The following is a 24977-nucleotide window of genomic DNA, read 5'->3' on the forward strand; positions in this document are numbered from 1 at the left end:
GACTTCGGCTGGCGGGGCTTGGGGACCCCCGCCAGCAAAGGTACCTGACGGCGGCGGCGGGGAGGTGAAAGCAGGGGGCCAGGGCTAAATCTGCGGGGGCCCATGCCCCCATAGCCCCACCTAGCTACGCCCCTGCTTCATGGATTCAGGAGTTCAGACCTTGCGGGCCACAAACAGGTCAGGTTTTTTGGATAGTCCTAATGAATGTGAAGGAAATAGATTTGTATGCAATAGAGGTGGTATCCAGGCAGCTCTATCTTACATATTCATTAGGAATATCCTGAAAACCTGACCTGTTTGTGTTAACTCCTGCATCCCTGCCCTATTTCAAGTTAAACAGCAGTAAAATTACATTTACTGTCACCTACTGACATTCCTGGCCAAACAATCTGGTTTTAATTTCTGTCCTAAATGGGAGGTAATTTAACACTAACCTAGCCTCAAGGGGCAAATCAATCCCTAGATTTAGCAGAAAGAACTAGAAGGACCTTTGCCTAGAAACTGCCCGCTTGGCTTCTGAAAGCTCTGGATCCATTGCTGCCTGGATGTCCAACCGCCACCTGAAACTGAACATGTCCAAGACCGAGCTTATCGTCTTTCCACCAAAACCCACTTCTCCTCTTCCTCCACTTTCTATCTCAGTTGATAACACCCTCATCCTCCCCGTCTCATCTACCCGCAACCTCGGAGTCATCTTTGACTCCTCTCTCTCCTCTGTGCATATCCAGCAGATAGCCAAGACCTGTCGCTTCTTCCTCTTTAACATCAGCAAAATTCGCCCTTTCCTCTCTGAACACACCACCCGAACTCTCATCCACGCTCTCATTACCTCTCGCCTGGACTACTGCAACTTACTCCTCACCGGCCTCCCACTTAGCCATCTATCCCCCCTTCAGTCTGTTCAGAACTCTGCTGCACGTCTCATATTCCGCCAGAACCGATATACTCATATCACCCCTCTCCTCAGGTCACTTCACTGGCTTCCGATCAGATACCGCATTCAATTCAAGCTTCTCCTTCTTACCTACAAATGCACTCAGTCTGCTGCCCCTCACTATCTTTCTACCCTCATCTCCCCTTAAGTTCCCGCCCGAAACCTCCGTTCACAGGACAAATCCCCCCTCTCATTACCCTTCTCCACCACCGCCAACTCCAGGCTCCGCTCATTCTGCCTCGCCTCACCCTATGCTTGGAACAACCTTCCTGAGCCCTTACGCCAAGCCCCCTCCCTGCCCGTCTTCAAGTCTTTGCTTAAAGCCCACCTCTTCAATGCTGCGTTCAGCACCTAACCCTTACCGTTCAGTGAATCCAGACTGCCCCAATTTGACTGCCCCTATCGGACCGACCGTTCACTTGTCTATTAGATTGTAAGCTCTTTGAGCAGGGACTGTCTCTCTTTGTTAAATTGTACAGTGCTGCGTAACCCTAGTAGCGCTCTAGAAATGTTTAGTAGTAGTAGTACTCATAACCAGGTGTGATGGGAGGAATCTGGCTGATTCATTGGGACAAAGGCAGATTACTCAAATTTTCAGAATCATTATGCTTCAGGATCTTATAACTCCCTCAGAATCAGAAGACATGCCATAGTTCTTTTTTTTTTTTTTTTTTAAACAACTGTAGAGTACAAAAACGAAGGCAGTTACTCAAGAGGAAAAAAAATAACTCCACTGAAGAGAATTGAATCACTGGTAGCACTCAACTGCTATACATATGTCCTACCCATAAAAAGAGCAAACAAGAAATATTCCTACTGGATGTCAAAGATGCGCCTATGAAGAGGTTCTGTGCGGCCTGCATCGTAGTATCTACTGCAAATTCTAAATTTGACCAACCTTTAAAAGCCACCCCCCCCCAACAGGATCCTGACCCAAGTTTAGACCCCCCCCCCCCCCCCCCACTGGTTGCCACGCTGCAATACTCTTAACTCTCTTCCCACCCCTTACCCCTCATGGGACTCACCCAGGATTTCCCTAGTAGTCTAGTAGAGGAAGGCAGGAGCAGACCCCCTCCCCCTCGCTGCCAGGGTTCAAAATGGCACCTATGACCCCATAACTTATCCTGGTACGTAAGGGTAATCGCGAATTGGCATTAAGTGCAGCCATGTCGTTGGCAGTCACTACAGGCAAACTGTAGTACCATATTGCACACTAGCTGTCAGGTGTCGTCCCAGCGCCATCTTCACTTATGACCCGCCCAGACCCCGCCTCTATCTATGTTAAGCAGCCAGCACGGGACTTTTACCACGCTGGCTGGTTTTAGCGTGCAGTATCAGATAGAGCGGGTCCATGTTAATGGCTACCACACGCTAACACCTGCGCTAGTTTCTGAGTACACATCCCCCTTAGTCTTTGAATTTTGAAGTATTCTTTCGAAGGTTGCTAGACCAGTGATTACAAATTACCAGAAGCGATATTAGTACTAATTGCTGGGTGACAGTTCTGAGGGGTTTTTTCTCCTCTGGTGGGAATCTTTTCCTTTTGTTGTTTTGTAACCAGAACATCTGTATAGCATTTGAGTCTGCAGGGGCGTAGCAAGGGGGGGGGGGGGCGGGAGGGGCGGTCCACCCCAGGTGTCAGCTCAGGGGGGGGGGTGCTCCCTGCCAGCTCCCCCACCCTCGGCGCATCGACACCCCCTGACCAGCTCTCCCGCACCCTACCTTTAAAAAGAATATCGGAATCCGAGGCGAGGCGCAGTGCCTCGCGCCTGCCCTGCACGTAAAAGAATGTGGACCGTGGGGCCTTCCCTCGCTCTATCTGTCCCGCCCTCTGCTGACGCAACTTCCTATTTCCGCAAGGGCGGGACAGACAGCGCGAGAGAAGGCCCGACGGTCCACATTTCTTTTACGTGCAGGGCAGGCGCGAGGGGCTGCGCCTCGCCTCGGATTCCGACATTCTTTTTAAAGGTAGGGTGTGGGAGCTGGTCGGGGGGGAGGGGGGTGTCGATGCGCCAAGGGGGGGGGATGTCATCATGCTGCATCCGGGGGGGGGGGGTGCAACGGCGAACCGCCCCGACCCGGGTGGCAGCCCCCCCTGCTACGCCACTGTGAGTCTGTTAGTGATTCCAAGTTTTAGAGTACAGTTTTTTTGTCCTCATGCATAGATAATAATACAGCATTGCAGCCCAAGAAACCACTGGCGTAGCCATGGGTGGGCCCACCTAAAATTCTTGCACACATGTTATTGGCTGGTGGGTATCTCCAAGTCTCACCAGCTGCAGGGGTCCTCTGGCTGCAAGAACAGCTCCCTTTCCTACTTGTTGCAGTCAAAGTCAACGTCTACATGCTGCTGCCACGCTGGCCTTCCCCTGCCACACACACTCAGTTCTTCATGCGTGCGTGAAAAACGAGCATGCGCAAATGGGTGGGGCAGCAGCAGCGCATGGACAGTACCGCCAGTTGCAGCAAGAAGGAGAGGGAGCTGTTTTTGCCACCGAAGGACCCCTGCAGCTGGTGGGGCTTGGGGATCCTCACAGCGTAAAATTTTGACTTGGCACCGTGGGGGGGGGGGGGGGGGGTTGTGGAGACTACAGTACATGTGCCCACCCAATTTGCCCAGTGACCCATCCAAAATTTGAGGTCTGCCTACACCTCTGCAAGAAACAACCTGAAAGTAACAGTGAATAAGGGTTACCTGTTTGTATATAGATGCACTAGACCACATGCGCTACCCAATGAGGACCTGCCCCTGTGGTGCACCAGGAGGGGGAAGGCATTTGCTGCAACACCTGTATTAGCCCACCACCTGGTGCTGTTGTCCTCTTCCTCTCACTGTTGTCTTCTCTAGTTTGCATGGGTCAAAGCCAGAAAATAGCTAGATTGCCTGTTTGGAGGAGGCAGTGTTAGGATGACAGTGGCACCAATGACGTATGGAAAGGGCCCGATTGCTGTGGCTGTAACCTGTTTCTTGGAGGTATCTGCAAATCAGGTACATATTGAACAAGTCCATAAACCGCTACTAAATGGACTTGGGGAAAAATCCACAATTCCAGGAATACCATGTATAGAATGTTTGTACGTTTGGGAAGCATGCCAGGTGCCCTTGGCCTGGATTGGCCGCTGTCGTGGACAGGATGCTGGGCTCGATGGACCCTTGGTCTTTTCCCAGTGTGGCATTACTTATGTACTTAAGTAAGTATGTAATGCTGTTATAGAATATATATTTTTTAAATTTAGATTTTTAACAAATCATTGCATCCAAAGAATTAACTATTAGATGAAATCAGCAAATAGAGCAAAAACAAAATATTACGCTCATGAGAAGAAATTCCACAAGAAAGACTTAGTCCACAAAAAATGGGACAAGATAGAAGGCAATTAGAAATCTAAAGAAAATATTCATGAATAATGCTATATTATATTATAAGTTCAAAAAAAGGCAAACAGATTTGTTTTAAATTCACCTTACTGGGATTATCAATGCGCAACCTGCAGGGGACGGGCTCCCTAGAATGACCTGGCAAAAGGTAGAGCAGGAAGTGTATTTTGGCACGCGATAATCCACATAGAAGTCTTTTCCCATTGCTTATGTAAATACAAAGCATTTATCTACTTTGTAGCTCATTTTTGAAGAGAAACTAGTTGAGTATTATGTCCTTGTAAATTGGTTTAGTAAAGAGCAATCGTGCAAAAAGCACTTGTGCATTTTGCACTTGTTATGTACCTGTCGGGGAAAAAGAGCAAGTGGACCTGTGAAAATAAGAGGTTTATTTTACACAGCAGAAAAGGGCTTTTATAACATTCCATGATGTCATACATACAAAGAAAATGGTGTAAATAATTTAGGGGGGTCTAGAACCCCTCCAAGAAGGCTAGAGTGACCTTAATCTGACTCCATCTCTAAATAGCGCTAGTACTGGGGTAATCAGGGGGTTGTGAAGTGGGTTGTGAAGTTCTAAGAGGAGTTGCCACTGAGAAAGACGTTAGATCTAAGAGACCCGCATTAGTCCGCCTCTCAGCACTGGCAAGGAATAGATACCAGCCTTATGACAAACTGGATTTAGGTTACAAGTTATATAATGCCGCGAAAGATAGCCTGATATAGCAAAAGCATTTATACTTACAGCCTTTCATCATTAAGTTAAGCCCACAAATCATCATTTGGAATAAGGATTTTTATTTGCACATCAGACTTTAATCAGGTACATTCAGCAGACAGATTCTGGGTACAACCGGACAGAGCTTCGCTGCTTCCAATGTGTCGGGGACGGACTCCTAACTTAAGCCAAAATCACCCTTCTTTTATACTCTTTTCTCTCTATAGAAGTCTATGGCTGGACCTATTTTGGGACCTATTTTTTTCAAATATTTCTCAATTTCTGTGGTTAAACTGTCGTGTCCTGCCATCTGTTGTTCTGTACCCAACTCTTTCCGTTCCAGCTATTGCAAGTTATTTCGCAATTTCCTCCTTTGTCAACATGTTTTTCTCTTCTGCCAGAACATCTTATTCTTAGCATATCAGTTTCACTTCCCCTTTTTCTATTATCTTATGATCTAAGTTTCATCTTATAGAAAGACAAACTCCATTTTAATAAGTGCTACATTCAGTTTGTACGTTATCAGGCCTAGTCAGTGCTTTTCAGCTGTACAAAGCTATGTAGTTTGGCCTGCCACTATTCCAGTGGATAGATCTTAGGGTAGAACACATATTAACTTGCAAGAAAAGCAAGTCCATGCTCAGCCAGTCATAGATTTTTAAACCTAGCTGGTATTTTTACAGCCTGAGTCCTAAAATCTGGCCTTCCACCCTTCCGGTGGGCATCCAGTGACGGCCTCTTCCTGTACTATAATTATACATTCCCCACTTGTCACCCCCTCTGGAGAGGGGTGACACAAAGCTCGCCAAGCTTGTCATCATCCATTCCAGAAGGTGGTAAGCTATCAAACGAGAGGGGGAGTTTTGGTCTTACAAATTGCTAGAAGGTATGGTGCAAGATAGGAAAGTGATATATTATTTGGGCATATGGAATTCCCTTTATATTACCCATCCCCTTGGGACAAATACAAAATTCCATGAAGTATAGGTATGCGGGTAATAGTAATTTCAGGTGGATCATACTAATAAATACTTTCAGGTCTTGCTATGACTTCTATTATATCTGTTGCATAGTACATGGGGAGATAATCTAATGTATCAATCTCAGTGGTCCTCGGAAGAAATAGTGGTTTTGATTAAGCATTGTTATGGTGGCTCAACAAATATATGGTTAGTACTCAGATTGCAGGCTGTTTTAGGTTGTAGGTATTCAGAATCCTTAAATAAGTATGAGGTTGTCTTATACAGCAAAAAGGGTCAATCCTAGGAAAATTTATATTAACAAAGGTCATGCATGTATCTTGACATATGCATAATGACCTGGAAGTATGGGAAGCATTTTATATATCCGTTACCCCACTTGGAGCTTAGCCAAACCTACAGAAAGACATGCAGCTTAAGTAAGCCTACACCAAAGTTAAACAAATGCATAACTGGTTGTTACTAACAGAGTTTACACCTACATTATGATATCATAGCCAGTATTAGGGTTTGATGTTACCCCTGTATCTAAGCAATATCAACTTCAATTTAAATTTAAATTACATAAACAGAAATAACGGGGAAACTCTTAGAAAAACATTTAGAACAATAAAAGAAATAATAGGAAAATAAAAATAAAACCTTTTCAATATCTAGACAGGATTACTGCTAAACTGAAAATAAAACAAAATATGAATCTATAATGTCCATAAACAGCAACAGTAATTCTCAAATAAAGTATCCGTTCTGAATTCTCTTTCATCGATCATGGTTGAGGCGGTGGAAGTGCAGAAGAATCTGGACTGAGATCTGGGTTTTCAAGCTGGCCTGCTGAAGGAAGTGGCTGGTCTTGAGATGGTTAGGCTGGTAACATCTGGTTCTGTGGCTGAGTAAACCCAAAACTTGTGGTCCAGTAAGTTGCAAGGTGTAAAGATTATTGCCACAACCTTGGGGGATCAAACATCATTTGGTCCTGGATAGATCTTGAAGACGTACTTGTGGTGTACAAACTTGGATCCTTCCATGTCTTTATTCTAGGCATGCACCATCATAATTAGTCCATAATCAGAAATGAAAGACAAGGTAAACATGGAGAAAACAGTGCTAATGAAGTGCAAAAGCAAAAGGGAAACCAATTTACATAAATAGCAATAGTATATATGAAAGTATATCTCCTGATTGGTAGGGGTCAACTGCAACCCTCTTAATACTAGAAATTGGAATTTGCATAATATATCCCCACTTCTGGCTTGCATAATGTGCAAGACAGATTGGTAATTATTACAAAGAGATGATCAAATAACAATAGTTAAGTATATGGAACAAAAGAAAAGGGAACAAAAAAACAATAAAAATTTAGAGATGATGGTAAATGTTCAAGTTATTGATGTATGGAGGGCAATGTGTTGCCATCTATCGCCAATAGATATGGAATCTTCACCTGCGATGACTAACATTCACCAAGGGTTGAGCCCTCAGCTGCAGGAGGCCAGCAGGACTTATGAGCTAGATGATTCAGAAAGAAGGGTAAAGGCCAAAGCTTCTTGCAACTCTAGTAAGTGGAGAGCCTATCTCTTTCGCTCATGGACCAATCGATGCATCTGATGAAACTCACACTCAATAATGTCTCGTATCTCAAACCAGGTAATGTTGGGGTCTGTGCATCTGTCCTTCAATCTAGCGATTCTTTGCTGCAACATATCTTTCAGATCAGATATATTATCGGGTAGCTCTTCTTTGCTGGAAGTCGTCTCCTCGGTGAGGGACGTCAACGGAATTCCTGTATCCATCTGGGGAAAGGCGAAACTTAAACAGTGCAATTTATGTGGTTAATTTATTGGAAGAAATCATAATGCTAGCGGGAGTCATGAAGAACCATTGCGTAAATACAAGAATTAGACAAGGGGTTAGGAGGCGGGTCGTGGGTATAAATGGGGGCCAGGGAGGAGGATATGAGGGAAAATCGGAAGGAGGAAAATAAATAAATTATGTAAGAGGAGAGCATCAGTGAGGAGGGCAGGGAAGAAAATAAAAAGGTGCAAGAGTCGGCAGAACATCAGAGAGGAGGGCCATGAGGTGTATCCCAAGTATGGTGTGTCCCCAAAATAAAAAAGCATCGGAAATGAAAAATTAAAAAAATTAAAAAATGGAAAAAAAACACTCTGAAGGGTGTAAAATAAAAATAGGCTTAATAAAAAAAAATAAAAATAAAAACCAAATATGATACATCTGAATTGCAGCAAGGCATATTCAGAAGGCAATGCCAGAAAAAGGTTCCTTGAAAAAGACAAATGGAAAAAAAAAAAACATTCAAAAGTTATTGACCTTCACATAGAGTTTAAGTAACCCTTTTCAATCAATTAAAGAAGTAGGAAGAAGCATATTGCTTCAAGACAAAATTACCACGTGGCAAGAGTTAGTTGAAGCAAGGTGTTAGTTAAATACATAAAGCATAAAGTCCAGGACCGCTGCACACAAAATAATCTACACCAGTTTTTCTCACAGTCACTCACAGTGAAAGACAGAAAGATAAAAAGAGCAATAGTTGGCATTCCAGGGGTTATTGTGATAACCTGTTTTAAATAGAAAGGAATCAGAAAGTGGAGTGCATAATTTTCCCTATTTATGTCTGAAAGCTTCACCAATTCTCAATTCAAGAATACTACAAAATCTATGATCAGCGCAAAATGTTCCCCCAAATGGCCAGTTCAAGGGAACATTTCTCGCATTTATTCCATATAACGAATAATGGTTATTAAATATTTCTTCTTTCTTAGACAAGGAAAGAATGAAAAGCTTTCAGATATCACACATACCATAGAGAGATTTTAAAAACAAAGGCTTTATATTCATGGAAAAAAAATTAAAGAAGTGAATGTCACATCAATCTAAACAGCGCAACGGTTAAAGCAGTAAACATTTTAAAAATGAGCAATACATAGCTTTTATTTAAAAGGGATCCCGTATAAAGTAAAATGGCATAAATAAGTCAGTTCAGGTATATATAAAAAAACATAAAATGAATATCCTCTGGGGATCGCTCATCCCTGCAGTTGATAAGAACTCCCCAGGGAAGGTATGTATAAAAGCAAATAAATAACTTTGCTGACTTAGTTAGGTCATTTGTATGGTACCATAAATATACACTTGCAATTAAACCAAGAGAAATATAAAATAAAAACATGTCACCTGTAATAGAAACAGAAACATCACAGCAACACATATACAGATAAATGGTTTCTGGATACTAAATGAGGAGCTGAGTACTATGAGTAACTGTGAACTACAAAATCAGATCGGGTTCGGAATACGCCTAGTCATTATGGACGGGTGGGGTGGGCGATTTTGATTTCTGGGCCAATGTTGAACTGGCAGAAGACATTTAGATGCATAATGTCCAATTTGACGGCAACGGAAACATGCCACACTAGCACGGCGATAGGGACTAGATTGGGAATCCTGGTTTCCAGCTTTAAGGCCTCTGCGATTGTCAGCATACCTGAATTGGGGGTTATGTTTTTCATAATCTGGCAAATCAGGGTAAACACGAGGGCAAGTAGTAGGTGAACTGGAACTAAGGATAGCAGGGTACCTAGTGCCATGAGGAGAGGAAAACAAATATAGGGTGGACGGGGTGCTAGAACTAGAAGGTGTGGAGGGGCTGATCTTAGAGGACATCTTAGCCTTCAAATCAGCAATCTGCAACATTGTGAGATTCCTGTGCAAAACCTGGTCCCGGCGGACCTCTCTTTGCCTATTCTCAATTAGTTGCCTGCAATAGTGAAGGATATGTTCCCGAACCTGTGGCCATTCCATGTGTTGTAAACCTATCGTCTTATCTAGGTTCTTCCTGACCTTAGAGGGTAAGGTCTGTTTAAGTAAGTAATAGAATACAGGGAGAGCATTGTCTGAGTCAAATCTTTCCTCAATCTCATCATGAAACAACTGCTGCATCCTAATTAGGTAAGCTTCAATCAGTTCTGACCCCACCTCCCATCGTTGTGAAGTGATGACGGAGAAATCTTTCTGGGCAGGGAAGGAAGTACGTATCTCTTGAAACAATTTTTCTTTAATCACTGTCAAGGGGGCACTATCATACTGATTCTCAGTCACAAGTTCAGCATAGCCTGCTTGTGTGAACAAATCAGTGATGCTAGCATGGGCGGTCCTGCCCAATATGACCTTCATATTTCCTACTGAAAGAGCTGTCCCTAGAGTGGCCTGTTGTAGTTTTAGTAGCCACTTGTTCCCTCCTTTAGTAATATTCGGGAGTCGCAGAACAAGGCCATTCAGCTCAGTTGCAGACAGGGGAGTAGTAATATACTCTGTATGAGGAAGACCAGCTGACATTCTATTCAGCAGGGGAAAAGATTTGTAGCTCGGGAAAAGTTTAGCACCCTCTCCCCAGGAGGGGGTGGTGTGAGGGTGATCATATTGATTAAAATATCCAATGGTGGAATTTCAGCAATGATCTAGAACGTAGGTAGATAACTGTGGGCTAGAGCAAATATACATGAAACCCAGGCCTAGAATCAGTGGTTTGAAGCCATAAGTTAAGGACGGGACAAAATAAGTATCAGTGATAGTTGTATAGTTGTATAGTAGTGAAAATAAATTATATAATAATTTTTTCAGAGCCGCTATAGAACCCGATTTTGAACACAGTCCTAGGACCAAGGTTTTCAGAGAATACAGTAGAATTATGAAAAGAGCTAGGGGCGGTACGCCAATAGTTTACAAGAGCATGCGATACTCACGTGTCTTCTATTATACTCAAATTCTGTGTAGGAGGTCTAAAATATAAATGATCAGTCGGCATAAAGATCTACATACTAGTCGACATACAGAGGAGAGGTATAGAGAATTCATATTAAGATAAAGGTAAAGATAAGAATATACGCTAGTGTGTATGCAACTATGTATAAATACTGCCTTCCAGGGTAAGCCTCTGGTCAAGAGCCAAATAAGCGCCTCATCAACCACTCTAGTCAAGAGCCCACTAAACGCTTCATCAACCACCAGGAGCCAAAATACACGCATCCCCGGTGCCAGGAGCCACAATACACGCTCACTGGTAGAGCCCTAAATCAGGGAGTGCACCCATCAAGGGATTCAAGTACCCGTGAAAAAGGTACAGTGAATCCGGTAGGCAGTAACCCAATGAGTTTTCACGTGCTAGGAGCCTTAAACGCATCAAAAACGCATCAACTGTGACAAGAACCCTAAACGCTTCAACCAGCTCCCACTGGGTTTTCAATTAATCAAACTATAAATTTACGACCTCTGATTAGACTAGCTAGTAGGAAACGGTACAGAGGCGTCCCTCAGGAGTACCGGTGCTACAGGTTCTAGCCTAATTGGTAAAGAGGCAAGTGTTATAGACTGGGGGGCCGGGCACACCCTGAAAACTGGGTGGTATTAATGGCCCAATCCCTAACAATTTAGGTACCGTCATCCATCCAAAGGACAAAAATTTTGCCCCGTAGAGGGGTGTAAGCCCTTCCCCTTACCTTTTGCCGGGCATCGGTACGTAAGCCAATGGTTCTAGCGTAACACAAATAGGAATGAGAGTAAGGGTATAGTATGTATCAGGGAAGAGTCCCTAAAATATACTTCAGAAAAGGAAAAGAGGGGTGGGTGTGGATCATTAAAAGGAGTTTAGCCTGTAACAGGGGAAAAAAAACTTTTGGGCACCTTATGGGCGGCGGCCGATCCAGAAGACTTTAAGGATCCAGCCACGAAATAAAAATAAAGTGTACATATTATATGGTAAAAACTGACCTACCTAATTTGTAATGTAAGGCAGAAAATAATACCGTAAAGTTATGTTGGGAGTTGTGTATGGAAACAAAATATAGACATTAAACAAAACATGATACTTCTACATACTATAATGAAAGTAACAGGGGATAACCATATATGTTACTGAAACACCGATTTCAACAAAAGGCAAGAAAATGTATATTAACAAAGACATTATAACATGTGTAGTCCGGAGCTATACCCCTAGAATAAATGAAATAAAGGCAAATACATATTAAATGCTTTTGGGGCGGGTACCGGATAGGTTGGAAGTAGCATCTAAACAGGAAAATATAAGAGAAACATATAAATCAATAAATTTTGAAACAGGACACCAGAATCGTGGTGCAAATATGACAAGTTAATACCCATAAGTATGACAAATTAATACCCATACACTCAGAAAAGGAACATAGTAAATAAAATAAACCCGAATGCGATGGCAGGAAGCTTTTGTGGCTAAACAGGTGAAAGGGGAAAAAAACAAATTAAAACATGTGATTCTTACACCAAGAACTTCCAATGATACGGCATAAAACATACATACTAATCAGTGACTAAAATGATATGTCTAAATGATGACAAACAGAACAGCTGCAGCATGAGAAGGAAAGAGAAGGTTGGGTTATAAAGAACCTACAGGAAATAACTGAAGAAGTTAAGCAACGCTGTATTCCCATGGCACGCAGCCATCATCTTCTCGACCGGAAAGGTAAAACATATTTTATATGCATATCTATTAAGGTAAAAGCAAAGAGATGCTTCTATATAGTACATAATACTTCTATTATCATATAAGTTATACAAGGGGTTATCTAGCTCTTAATGTAACAATAATCCATTGTAATTTCATGTGACTTTCTGTGTTGGATCCTAGTTCATATCAAACTTGTTATAAAGACTTACACAATTTAACTCTTTATAGAACCATATTATTTAAAAGCGATTGTCATTCTCAGGACGTGGAAATATTCATCCGGAAATATTATAACCTAGCTCATTATTACAAGTGTTTAAAATAAGCCAGTCCAGGCTGTATGCAGCCGGAGGACGAAAACCACAATGCAAGCGAGGAAGTGCAGTATATTAAAAAGCATCCTGAAAAAAACTAACACGATAGTACGGTGCAGGGGCTGTAACTTATATTTCTTTTAAATGAGTACACCATTAAAACAGAGCACCTTATCTAGAGAGTGAATAAGATCTCCTCATATCTAGCGCAGTATAACACAAACAGTAAAATGTCCATATATAGTACTAGCAATAGAAGCTGATGGGCGGGGACAGCATAACACCTAGCTTATAACGGGAGCAAGATATAATCTATATAGCGTCTAAACAGCAAACTGTAAAGGTATGTTTCCTAATTATGTCACAATAAATCAAACTACAAATTCAGGGAAACCTAGGCAATTATATATGAAATTATGCACAGCTTGGGAGAAAGAAACATCTGCTGGCATTGGCAACAACAGGAAACCGTAATATAAAAGTGAATTCAGAACCGATTACACAAGCTAGAAATGACCCAAAGCAAATGGCAAATAGGAAAATAAATGACAAATCTTAAGCATTATTAACTAAAAGTATAAAATTGTCCCAAAACTAATTGTAAATTAAAAGGGTGTGATAACAGCTGCTAGGACAAGTACAAATTTAATATTACAACTGAAAATAGTAGCCAAGAGACTATCAAAATTAAAAAGGAATATATTTCACAGTAGCGACTATTCAGGAGTAATTAAAAAGGACAAGCAAATAGAATAGCGACAATGAAATATCATTAGTTATATTTTATTTAGCACCTAGTGGATTAAACACGTAAAAGCAATAAAAAAGTGAGTTATGCAGACTGAAAGATGGCCGTATACTATGATAGCCAGCCATAAGTTACAGTATAAGCACTGACAATACATGAAGGAGAAGAGCATGCTTCTGAAGTCCAGATAGCTTAGAAAAACAAGTCACAAAGCTGGCCAAGAGTCCTTTTGCAAGGAGAAAGTATGGAAGTGAGATAAATTGCAACAGAATTTAACAGTCTTACAGCCGAGGCTGTGACAGGAGGGAGGGGGTGCAAAGTAACCGTTTTATCCATAGCCATAGCAGATTCCGCTACAGCATGGAAGTCAGTACAGTGTGAGGAAACATTGTGGTTAAGAGACTGCTTCCTGAAAGTACTATAGAGAGTTTGTAAAGAACCAGAACATATTTCAAAAATCAAGGATATGTACGGGTTTGCAGAAAATTGTTATAAGGATTTAATGTTGATGTAGGTGTTAGAGGGAAGGGAAATAAAACCAGAAGGGACGAGTGCTTCCTGTGCTTAATTTGAGTTCACCACTCACTGCAAGCATTGGACATTACGGCTACTGAAAATAGGACTATACAGCACACTGTAAGTTTAATTTTTCATTTTAAAACTTTATGCTGGTATAATTAATCAGGATAGGATTTTATCTAATCAAACATATTGCAGTTCTTAGAAACTATTATGTAAGGAACCAGGGAGTTAATGTTTGAGGAAGTATGACAATTCTAACTACGTTGCTACTTTAATTGCTCAGATAGACCGCCGTAATCATTCTGTGTTCATATGAAAGCTGAAACTGTAAATTCTACACTTGATACGGCAGCTCTTTAATGTCTTCTACTGTGTCTTTAAAATAACGGCAATCTAAATTTCATTACTACCAGTATATCACTTGATTCTGTAAAGTAAGGGTTAATTTTTAGTTTCCGGACTAAGGCTTCCTAGACGATTACAACTGAATTTATGTGCTAAGAAGTATTTTGTTTTGGCATTCTCTTGAGTCTCCCTCTGTTATAGAAGCAGAACAATCAAACTTAACACAATATAAAACCCATTTTTAGAAGGAAAATGCATTAAAAGGACAGACACTATAGCATTATATCCAAAGGGTTAGAAAGTAAAGGTCTAGGGATAAACGAAAACTGTGACATACACGCATTTATAAATGGAGAAGCTAAAGATATAGAAAAATGTGACTCAGGCAGAAATAAATCCCAAAAGCAGTGAGAAAGCAGTGGCGTGAGACACTAGAGAGGAAATTCTGGGTCTTACTGAGTGCAAGATCTACAGACAGATAGACATGAAAGCAGAACAGGAAAAAAACAATGGACGGCCCTAAAACACAGGGACAGTTGCCTTGAGAGGAGGACAAAGAATAAGGAGAGACGGAGATGACACAGGGATGGCTAGGAAAGCAGGAATAAAAAATGAGCAGCATAGCACATGCAGGAAACTATAGTAGGGAGATAGGTTAAACTGGCATAAGGTTAAAAACACCAGCTTCTTAACGGCAAAACAAATTTTGTGCTTTCAAAACCCAATTACCGGAGTGAAAACCACCCTCTTTTGACTGGACCATTAATTAATCCTATAAGTAAAAGTAATTAGAAAAACCATTATACAGATGTTGTTTAACTGTAATGGCAGGAAACCAAATCATATTACAAAAGGATGTACCGCAATAGTAACAAAAGGGTTTCAGAGCAAAGCTGTAAAAAGACAGAATCTGAAATGTAAGGGTTTTTGTAACAGAGAGGAAATAGAGAGAGAAAGGAAGCTAAGCGAGCCATGTGTGGTCATACAGAAAAGTCAAGGTTAAAAATGCAGAACCACATTGTGGGTTACGATAAGATCTACCAGTATGTGTTTTGCAGCATAAAAAAATTATAGAGGGAAAACGAAACCCGTCTCTAAGTTCAACTGTTCAAAGTGTCAGAAAACGGAAGATTTAACTGGGGGAAGGGAAGAAGAAAAGATAATACAGCAGGCAAATGTGATGAGACTTGTTCATTTCTGCGTAAAGGGACTTATATTGAGAAAAAATGAAATAGAGTAGTAAGTCAGAAAAGGACAGCGCCCACAAACAGAGCAGCTGAGAAATGGGGGGGCAACGGCCTAATAGTATGGCGCAGGGAAGGAAAGAGTACTGCGCATTTGTAATTTTATAAGCCAGAGGACAAGTTCTCGTTGAGAGGAAGCAGGTGTTTCCAAAATACAGAGATGAGAAATAGAGAAATAGTCTCTCTGAGGAACGGGCAGAATAAGGAGAATTAAATAATTAAATAAAAGCATAAAACAAACGGAGTTAAGGAACACATAAGAAGGGGCAAGGGGAAGTGGACATGTCCGTGGTCTGCGAGGTGTCCGCAGAGCGGAACAGAAGTTGAAAAGGGGAAATAAAAATAACTACGCAGTTGTTAAAAGAACTAGGAAATGTGCATAACAGCTGACAAGATCACAGAGACAGTGCGGGACAATTTCTGACAAGGTAGAAGCAGAATCGGAGGTTTAAGTGCAGCGCTGAGAAAAAGAGCGCAGGTCTTTTTAGAGGGAGATCACAGCAGTGTATAGGCAGGAAAAAGGGCTGTCAGTAGTTAAGTACAGAAAAGACACAGATCAGAATGATTTCAGAGAACTGCAGTGAGAAAGAACAGAGATCAGAGTAAGTACAAAGATAGCCAGAATAGGCAAGTGAGACGAAAAGGAGGAGGGCAATAAAAACAGGGCAATTGGGGAGGGCAATCAGGACAGAGAGGTATCCTAGTTGAGAGCGCAGGACATACAGGAGGGCAGATGGAGTGTACTGTCCTAGAACTGCAGTGAGCAGTGAATGAAGGCTCGGACAGAGGTAGGAAAGGGAGAAGTTAGGGAGGGGAAGAAGGATGGAGAGAATTGCACACACCTCACAAATCAAAAGGATGGACAGAAGAGAGGGGCAGAAAAAGAACAGAGAAGAAAATGGAAAGACAGGAAAGAAATTTTTGAACACATAGATTTATCCCCTCTGTGTGCAAAAATTAGCGTGTAAAAATACAGCGTTCGAGGGTCACCAAATGTAAATAATTTAGGGGGGTCTAGAACCCCTCCAAGAAGGCTAGAGTGACCTTAATCTGACTCCATCTCTAAATAGCGCTAGTACTGGGGTAATCAGGGGGTTGTGAAGTGGGTTGTGAAGTTCTAAGAGGAGTTGCCACTGAGAAAGACGTTAGATCTAAGAGACCCGCATTAGTCCGCCTCTCAGCACTGGCAAGGAATAGATACCAGCCTTATGACAAACTGGATTTAGGTTACAAGTTATATAATGCCGCGAAAGATAGCCTGATATAGCAAAAGCATTTATACTTACAGCCTTTCATCATTAAGTTAAGCCCACAAATCATCATTTGGAATAAGGATTTTTATTTGCACATCAGACTTTAATCAGGTACATTCAGCAGACAGATTCTGGGTACAACCGGACAGAGCTTCGCTGCTTCCAATGTGTCGGGGACGGACTCCTAACTTAAGCCAAAATCACCCTTCTTTTATACTCTTTTCTCTCTATAGAAGTCTATGGCTGGACCTATTTTGGGACCTATTTTTTTCAAATATTTCTCAATTTCTGTGGTTAAACTGTCGTGTCCTGCCATCTGTTGTTCTGTACCCAACTCTTTCCGTTCCAGCTATTGCAAGTTATTTCGCAATTTCCTCCTTTGTCAACATGTTTTTCTCTTCTGCCAGAACATCTTATTCTTAGCATATCAGTTTCACTTCCCCTTTTTCTATTATCTTATGATCTAAGTTTCATCTTATAGAAAGACAAACTCCATTTTAATAAGTGCTACATTCAGTTTGTACGTTATCAGGCCTAGTCAGTGCTTTTCAGCTGTACAAAGCTATGTAGTTTGGCCTGCCACTATTCCAGTGGATAGATCTTAGGGTAGAACACATATTAACTTGCAAGAAAAGCAAGTCCATGCTCAGCCAGTCATAGATTTTTAAACCTAGCTGGTATTTTTACAGCCTGAGTCCTAAAATCTGGCCTTCCACCCTTCCGGTGGGCATCCAGTGACGGCCTCTTCCTGTACTATAATTATACAATGGGAACACCGAAGGATTTTTCTGCACAGAGGCATTCCTAAGGGCATAGTTTGCGTAGAATGGATACAGAGTTGTGATGCACACCAGTGGCGTAGGAAGGGGGGGGGGGGGGGGCAGTCCGCCCCGGGTGCACGCCGCTGGGGGAGTGTCGGCTCCGCTGGTTCACTGCTCTCTGTGCCCCGGAACAGGCTACTTCCTGTTCTGGGGCAGAGAGAGCAGGGAACCAGAGGAGCCGACGCAGCTCCCAGTGACGTGCACTCGGGGCGGAGCAGCCCTCCCAGCCACCCCCTTTGGTAAGAATGCGCTCTGGAGGGGGGGTGCGCCGTGCTGCACCCGGGGGGGGGAGGGTGCACAGCGGCGAACCGCCCCGGGTGTCAGCCGCCCTCGCTACGGCACTGATGCACACAGCTCCATGCATAGAGATCATGCAGGACCGGCCTTAAGCAGAGGCGACAGGGGCAGCCTCACAGGGTTCCACACTGCTAGGGGTCCTGCACTTAACAGAGTCAGCAGCCGTTTCTCTGTCCTCCGCCTCTGGGTCCAGCATCTCACCCCCTCCCAAACCCTCCCGCCCGCAGTCTGGTATCTGTCCCTCTCTCTGAACCGCTCCCCCATGCCATGTTATACCTTAAATGGTGTCGCTCCCTGAATCTACAACTCGTATAGGGCAGCAGCGATTCACCTACGCTGATAGGGGCAAGTCCTGGAATCTTCCCCCAGCAGCGTCTTGCCCCTGCGTAAAAACAGGAAGTTATGTTAGAGGAAGTGGGATGCTGCAGAGAGAAGGTCCTGGAACCAGATCCTGGCAGCTCAAGTGAATCACCGCTGCTACCAGTGAGCTGTACACTCAAGGAGAGACGGCATTTAAGGTACAACACGGGGTAGGGTTCAGAGAGAGGGAGATTTAGGCCCCAGAAGAGGGGGAGCCACAGTGACATGACACCCCCAAAATTTTGCTACCCTTCCTCTCTTCTCATGACACCTCAGACAGGGGGTGTAGAAGGGAAGGAGAGAGATGCTGAAGGGGAAAGGAAGTAGAGAGGTGATGAAGAGGGGAGGGGAAGGGAAAGAGAGAGATGCTAGAGACCATGGGGGGGGGGGGGGTAGAGATGCTGTAGAACAAAGGGAGGGGGTTGAGAGGGAGGGAAGGAGAGAGATGCTGGAGACCTGGGAGTGGAGTACTGAACACTACAGGCAGGGGATGTGAGAAGGGAAGGAGAGCTGCTGAAGGGGAAGAGAAGGAGAGAGATGCTGTAGACCATGAGGGGTTGAAAAGGAAGGAAGGAAGGAGAGAGATGCTGGTTAAGATGGGGGACGGGAAGGTAAGAAATGTTGAACACCATGGGGAGGGGGGGGTGTTGAGCGAGACAGAGGGAAGGAGAGATATGTCAGATGCCATAGGAGGGGACTAGGATCGTAAGGAAAGGTTGGGGGCGGAGCTTGGGCACTCCAAACAAAAAAGTGTTCCTCTGCCCCTGGAGGAAGAGACACTGGACCATGGAGGGGGTGGGGCTCACAAAACTTGTCCGCACAGAAACCTGCAAGCTCTAAGTCCGGCCCCGAGTTCATGCACACATTTACACCTTTATTGGAGTTGGTGTAAGTAAGTTTGTGTGAGAGGGTTTGTATGCTACTAGAGCTGAATCTGGGTCCCATTTTATAAGTGCATGAGCGCTTGTGATGCAACTTGTTGGTTTTCTCACGTAAGCGTCCTCTTACAGAATTACCCCAGGAATGTAGACATGATGTTTTCTTCCCCCATGAAAACCTCTTTATAACTCCGATAAGAGCACATGCAGTAGGAAAACTTGTGGGTAATTTTAGCTTGCTAAAGGATGGCACTTTTCAGTCAGGCCCTTTTATTTGGGTAAATATCTTTTTAGTCAAGTAAATGGCTTTATCCGGGTAATTATCTTTTACACATTGAATAGATATTCATAAGCGAATGTCTATACATCCACCCAAGCTTGGACAAAAAGAGTACCGTGTTTTGAACATGTATGTACCATACCCATCAATATTTCTAGAGCACTACCCCAGGATCTGAAATACCTACTGGGCCGTAATATGCGCCCTACGAAAATTTCATTGAAAAGTTATGATATCAAACTTACACAGCCCTTAAAATTGAGAGCCTGAAAAAAAACATCTCTTGAGTTGGAGTTTATCCAGTGTCACATAGAAGGAAGGGTTCTGCTGTCAGGGAACATTATGTACACAATGGGGAAAATAAGATTAAGCAGTAACAAGCCTTTCTGTAATGTATCAGAGACACTTACTGAGGGGCAGCTGACAAGAGTGCAATGTAATTATATTTTAGACAGAACAGAGCCCAACAAACGAATGACAGCTACAGCCTTTTGATTTTGTTCAACATGAACTGTGCATGGTTTTATTTATTCATATGGGGGGGAGGGGGGTTCATAAATCTGTAATACAAAACTGGGTTGTGTTACTCGTCAACATATAAAAACTGAAAAGCAAAAGGCTAACTAGGCAATGCAATACCTTGGTGCCTCGATTTAGCCTCAATTTAGTCTATAATGAGGCATATTTTCAAAGCACTTAGCCTCCCAAAGTTCCATAGAAACCTATGGAACTTAGCCTCCCAAAGTGCTTTGAAAATATGCCTCAATGGCACTTAAGCGTTGCTAAATCATTTTACAGTACCAGCACAAACCCTCATTGGCGCACCAAATCTTAGGCATAATCTCTTACTCCACGTCAATCAATGACTGAGAACCGGGTTCAATTCCTTTCTCAAACTAGTACAATCAATGGTCTTAAGCCATGCAGACTACTGCAACGGAATATACGCGGGATGCAAAGAAACAAAAAACTCCAATCCGCCCAAAACACAGCAGCCAGACTGATATATGGTAAAGCACGCTTCGACGGCGCTAAACCACTTCCGAGAAAAACTGCACTGGCTCCCAATCAAAGAACAGATCATCTTCAAAATCTTAGTCCACAAAATTATCTACGGCATAGTCCCAGGATGCGTGACAGACCTCATTGATCTACCAACTAGAAACAGACTCGGATCAGCACGATCATACCTAAACCTACATTACCCAAACTGTAAAGGACTAAAGTACAAAACAACTCACGCATCCAACTTCTCCTACATAAGCGCACAACTATGGAATGGACTCCCGCAGGCAGTCAAAACAATACATGACCACCTAAGCTTCAGGAAATCACTGAAAACCCACCTCTTCAAAAAAGCTTATCCCACTGATCCAACATAAATCCCCAAACCCAGCAACACAAGATCATCTACGATCGTACTGGACAATTTATTATCCTCGACCCCATGACGCCTGAAACACTTCTACCTTTGACTATAACACAACCTTGTATTTGTTATCAACCGTATTGGCAATCGCCACTATGATACTTTGTAAGCCACATTGAGCCTGCAAATAAATAAATAAATAAATTCCCTCTGCTGCTCCTAGGCAAGTTACCTAACCCTCTGTTGGTCCAGGTACAAAACTTAGATTGTGAGCCCACTGGTCCTTGGATTCTGTATAGGTTGGCCTAAGTTGAGTTAGGAAGGATCTGAGATCTGCGTGCAACTTAATGAGGAAATAGGCACCGATTGGCTACTGAATTGATGTCAACTGGAGCTTAATTGAAGTTTTATGCGGATCTTCCCTGCACATTATTCTATAATTTGATGCCTAAATTTTGCCCCGCACAACCCAGAAGGGGGACGAGGCCGTTGCAGGGGCATAAGTGGGTCATGGGCATTCCCGAAAGTTAATCCATTCCTAACTTTAGGGCCCTTTTACAAAGCCGACACCTGTTCCCACTGGTCCCCCCCCCCCCCCTTAACATATCCCTGGTGTCTAGTGGCACCTACCTCGGCCACATATACTTGACCCCCCCTTTCCCCCCCCAACATTAAAAAAAAAACCCCGGTAGTCTCTTATAAGGTAGACAGACCCCACCTGACACTGCCTTTTTTGAGGTAAGGGGATCTTGGGACCTTAGGGGGGGGAGGGAGAGGTCGGGGTGCCACTAGACACTAGGGATTTTGGAGGGGCTGTGAGAGTGGGGACTGGAGGTCCACTAAACCACCATGGCTTTTTTTTAAGATGGGGGGGTCGGAGGGCTGGGGGTCCACTTGAAAACCAGGGAATTTTTTTATGGGGGAAAAGTAGGGGTTTCGTCACATCACTTCAGCTCGGGGGGAGGGGGATCTGCATTTCAAGCTGGGTCTGAGGCAGAGTGATGGGGTTGGAGATAGAGAGGGGGTGCTGCAAGACAGCTTTCCTCTCAACCAACTTCTCTCTGCTGCCCCAGACCTGTCATCGGCCCCTTTGTTCTCATCTGGAAGTTAGGCAAAAAATGAGTGTGAACCCTGTAATAAACATTTAGAAGAGCTGAGCTCATGTCTGTCAGGATGGCAAGTACCTGGTCTTGCAGCCTATATATAGGGGTCATTTATGCATGTAAGTGGTCATATCCTATATAATAATTTGCACCTCCAACGTTCCATGTCTGGGTGCCTGGGTTCGTAACATCTCCTGACGTCAGCCAGCCTCCAGCTTTCCATTCCCCCTCACTGCCCCGCCCTCTCGTCAAGGCGTAATGACGTCAGAGGGCGGAACAGTGAGAGGGAAGGGAACGCTGGAGGCGAGCTGACGTGAGGAAGGATGTTACGTACGGAATGGTAGCCGGTGCCAGCCAGCCAGAGAACGTTCAGGTACAAATCAAGGGGAGGAGAGAATCGCTGGACATGGAGGGGAGGGGAGGGCAGGGGAGAGAGAAAAAAAATGCTTACATGACAGCCTTCCTAGGACCAGTTTCATTGTTGAGGGAACGGGCATGGTTCCACTAGTATGTGCATAAAAGACCTTTGATAAGATACCGACTGGCATAAATATACCCACTTTGTCAAAAAGGCATTTTCTTTTCTGAAGGGCGTCGCCAAAGACGCAGTCTGAATAGAATATGGGCAGAATTAGCAAGTACATGCATCGGTTATGTAATACTTCAATCAGGGCATGTGCTTCTGAACTGTACACATGAACACTTATACCTGCTCTCAGGTAGGTACGACTGCTGTGTCCACACTCAAGATACAATTTCTAAAATAGTGCCTAAGTGGGCAAGAACTTAGCATTTTAACCCTAGCACCTGTTATAAAATGACCCTCTTAGGGCTGAATTCTATAAATGGCGCCCAAAACAAAATGTTGGTGCTGAAAAAAAAAAAACAACGTTCAGCGGCGTACCAAGGGCAGGGCGGTGGGGGCGGTCCGCCCCAGGTGCACACCACTGGAGGGGTGCAGAGAGCGGCCGCGCGCCTGTCGGCTCCGCTGGTTCCCTGCTCCCTCTGCCCCGGAACAGGTTACTTGCTGTTCCGGGGCAGAGGGAGCAGGGAGCCAGCGGAGCCGACAGGCGTGCGGCTGCTTTGTGCACCCCTCCGGCGGGGGGGGGGGGGGGGGGGGGGGGTTGATGCGCTGGGGGGGGGATGTACTGCTGCACACAGGAGGGGTGCGCATTGGGGACCCGGCCCGGGTGGCAGCCGACCTAGGATCGTCACTGACGCTCAGTGCTGTTCAATAGACCATGCTTACAGTTAGGTGCGGTTTACAAAATAGTGCTTAGCGCTGGGAACTTTAACGACATTTAGGCAAGATCATTTATACCAAAGAAAACCTGGTGTCAAATTAAGCGTGGATCCTGCTAATTCTATAACCATGCATGAATTTTAGGAACGCCCCTGACCCGTCCATGCCCCTCCCATGACCGCGCTTGTCTTTTAAGATCCGTGCATAGAATTTATGTGCATTTCTTTTTAGAATACGCCTAAAAAAATACGTACGTAAATTCTAATTATTGCCAATTAATAATTGCTTGTTATTGCCCCAATTATCGGCGCTGATTGGCTCATTAATCAATTAAATTGTGCATGCAAATTGGATGTGTAGCCAGATTTGCATGCACCACAAAGCACCATATAAAGAATCTGGAGGTTAGTGAGCACATCCGTTTTCCATCCTTCTGGAAGAACCAAGGATAGAGTGGATCTTAATTCATCAGTAATGGGATGCCATGATAGACGTGTGATCCAGTTTTTCCATGGTTCTCTTTTCATTGATTAATGAAAACATCCAGAATATTTTCAATCTAGAGCCATTTTTGCTTTTGTTCTGGAGCAAAGCTTTTGAGACATTTTCTTCTCAGTGTTCTGGATGGAATTAAATGCGCTATGCATGCCCTCTGAACTGTCCCCTGCTGTCATGTCCATACAATAATGACAATAATGGGTTTAAGACACTTTGGAGACTGAAGGTAACTTATTTCTGCAAGCTCACTCCAATCCTCTGCCTCCTTGAGCCCCGTCCAACATCCCTCATTGGGAAAAGAAAGAGGGGTCACAGTTGGCACTGGCCGGTCAAGTTCAAACAGGCCAAAGATATATATGCCGCCAAGAAATGGCTTCCAAACCTACACTACAAAGGCGTAGCCAGACCTCGATTTGGGAGGGGACGTGAGCCCAAAGTGGGGGGGGGGGCATATTTTGCACCACCTTCCCACTACTCTCGATCCCCCTCGTAACCCCACATACCTGGGCTGACAGAGGTCCCCAAGCCCTGCCAGCAGAAGCTTTCCTGTGGCGATATTCGCCACTTTGTTGCCTGCCCTGCTTTCCCACCCCAGCGCAATGCTCGTTTTTAGTGAAATTGAGCATGTGCAAATCTTGCGCGTACTCAATTTCACTAAAAACGATCGTGCACATGGGGGAGGAGGAAAGCAGGGCAGGCAGCATGGCAGCAAAAATTGCCAGAGGAAAGCTTCTGCAGGCGAGGCTCAAGGACTCCCGCCAACTAACCAGCAGACCTTGGGGGGCCCCAAACTCAAATTGGGGGGGGGCCAAGGCCCCCCATGGCTACGCCACTGCTACAAATCAGAGGATAGCTGGTTATATTTGTGATATAAAAGGCTACCCCGCTAGCTGCTAACTAGCGATATTCAGTGGGAGACAGCCGGCTATCTCCTGCTGAATATCGCCAGATAGCCGGCTAAGTACCATTTAACCATCCAGGTGTCATTCCTGACCAGTTAAATGATTTTGAATATTATGGAGAGAGAGAGTTTAATGCATATTATCAGCATTCTACCATGCCCTAACACTAAAGTAAGAAAAAAGTTGCTCATTTTAGGGATTGTATCTAGCAATTTTATTAAAACAATATCTGTAATTTGGAGCATGGTTTGTAGAGTACTCATGACTTCAAATGAGCTTGAATTAGTACT

General features: G+C 43.7%; 1 protein-coding gene across 1 annotated transcript in view; it reads left to right on the forward strand.

Annotated features, from left to right (window-relative positions):
* EPAS1 (endothelial PAS domain protein 1) overlaps positions 1-24977 on the forward strand; it is a 307265-nt gene that overhangs the window by 244046 nt on the left and 38242 nt on the right. The window lies entirely within an intron of this gene.

Source organism: Microcaecilia unicolor, chromosome 3 (assembly GCF_901765095.1).
Source record: "Microcaecilia unicolor chromosome 3, aMicUni1.1, whole genome shotgun sequence".
Classification (NCBI taxonomy): Eukaryota; Metazoa; Chordata; class Amphibia; order Gymnophiona; family Siphonopidae; genus Microcaecilia; species Microcaecilia unicolor.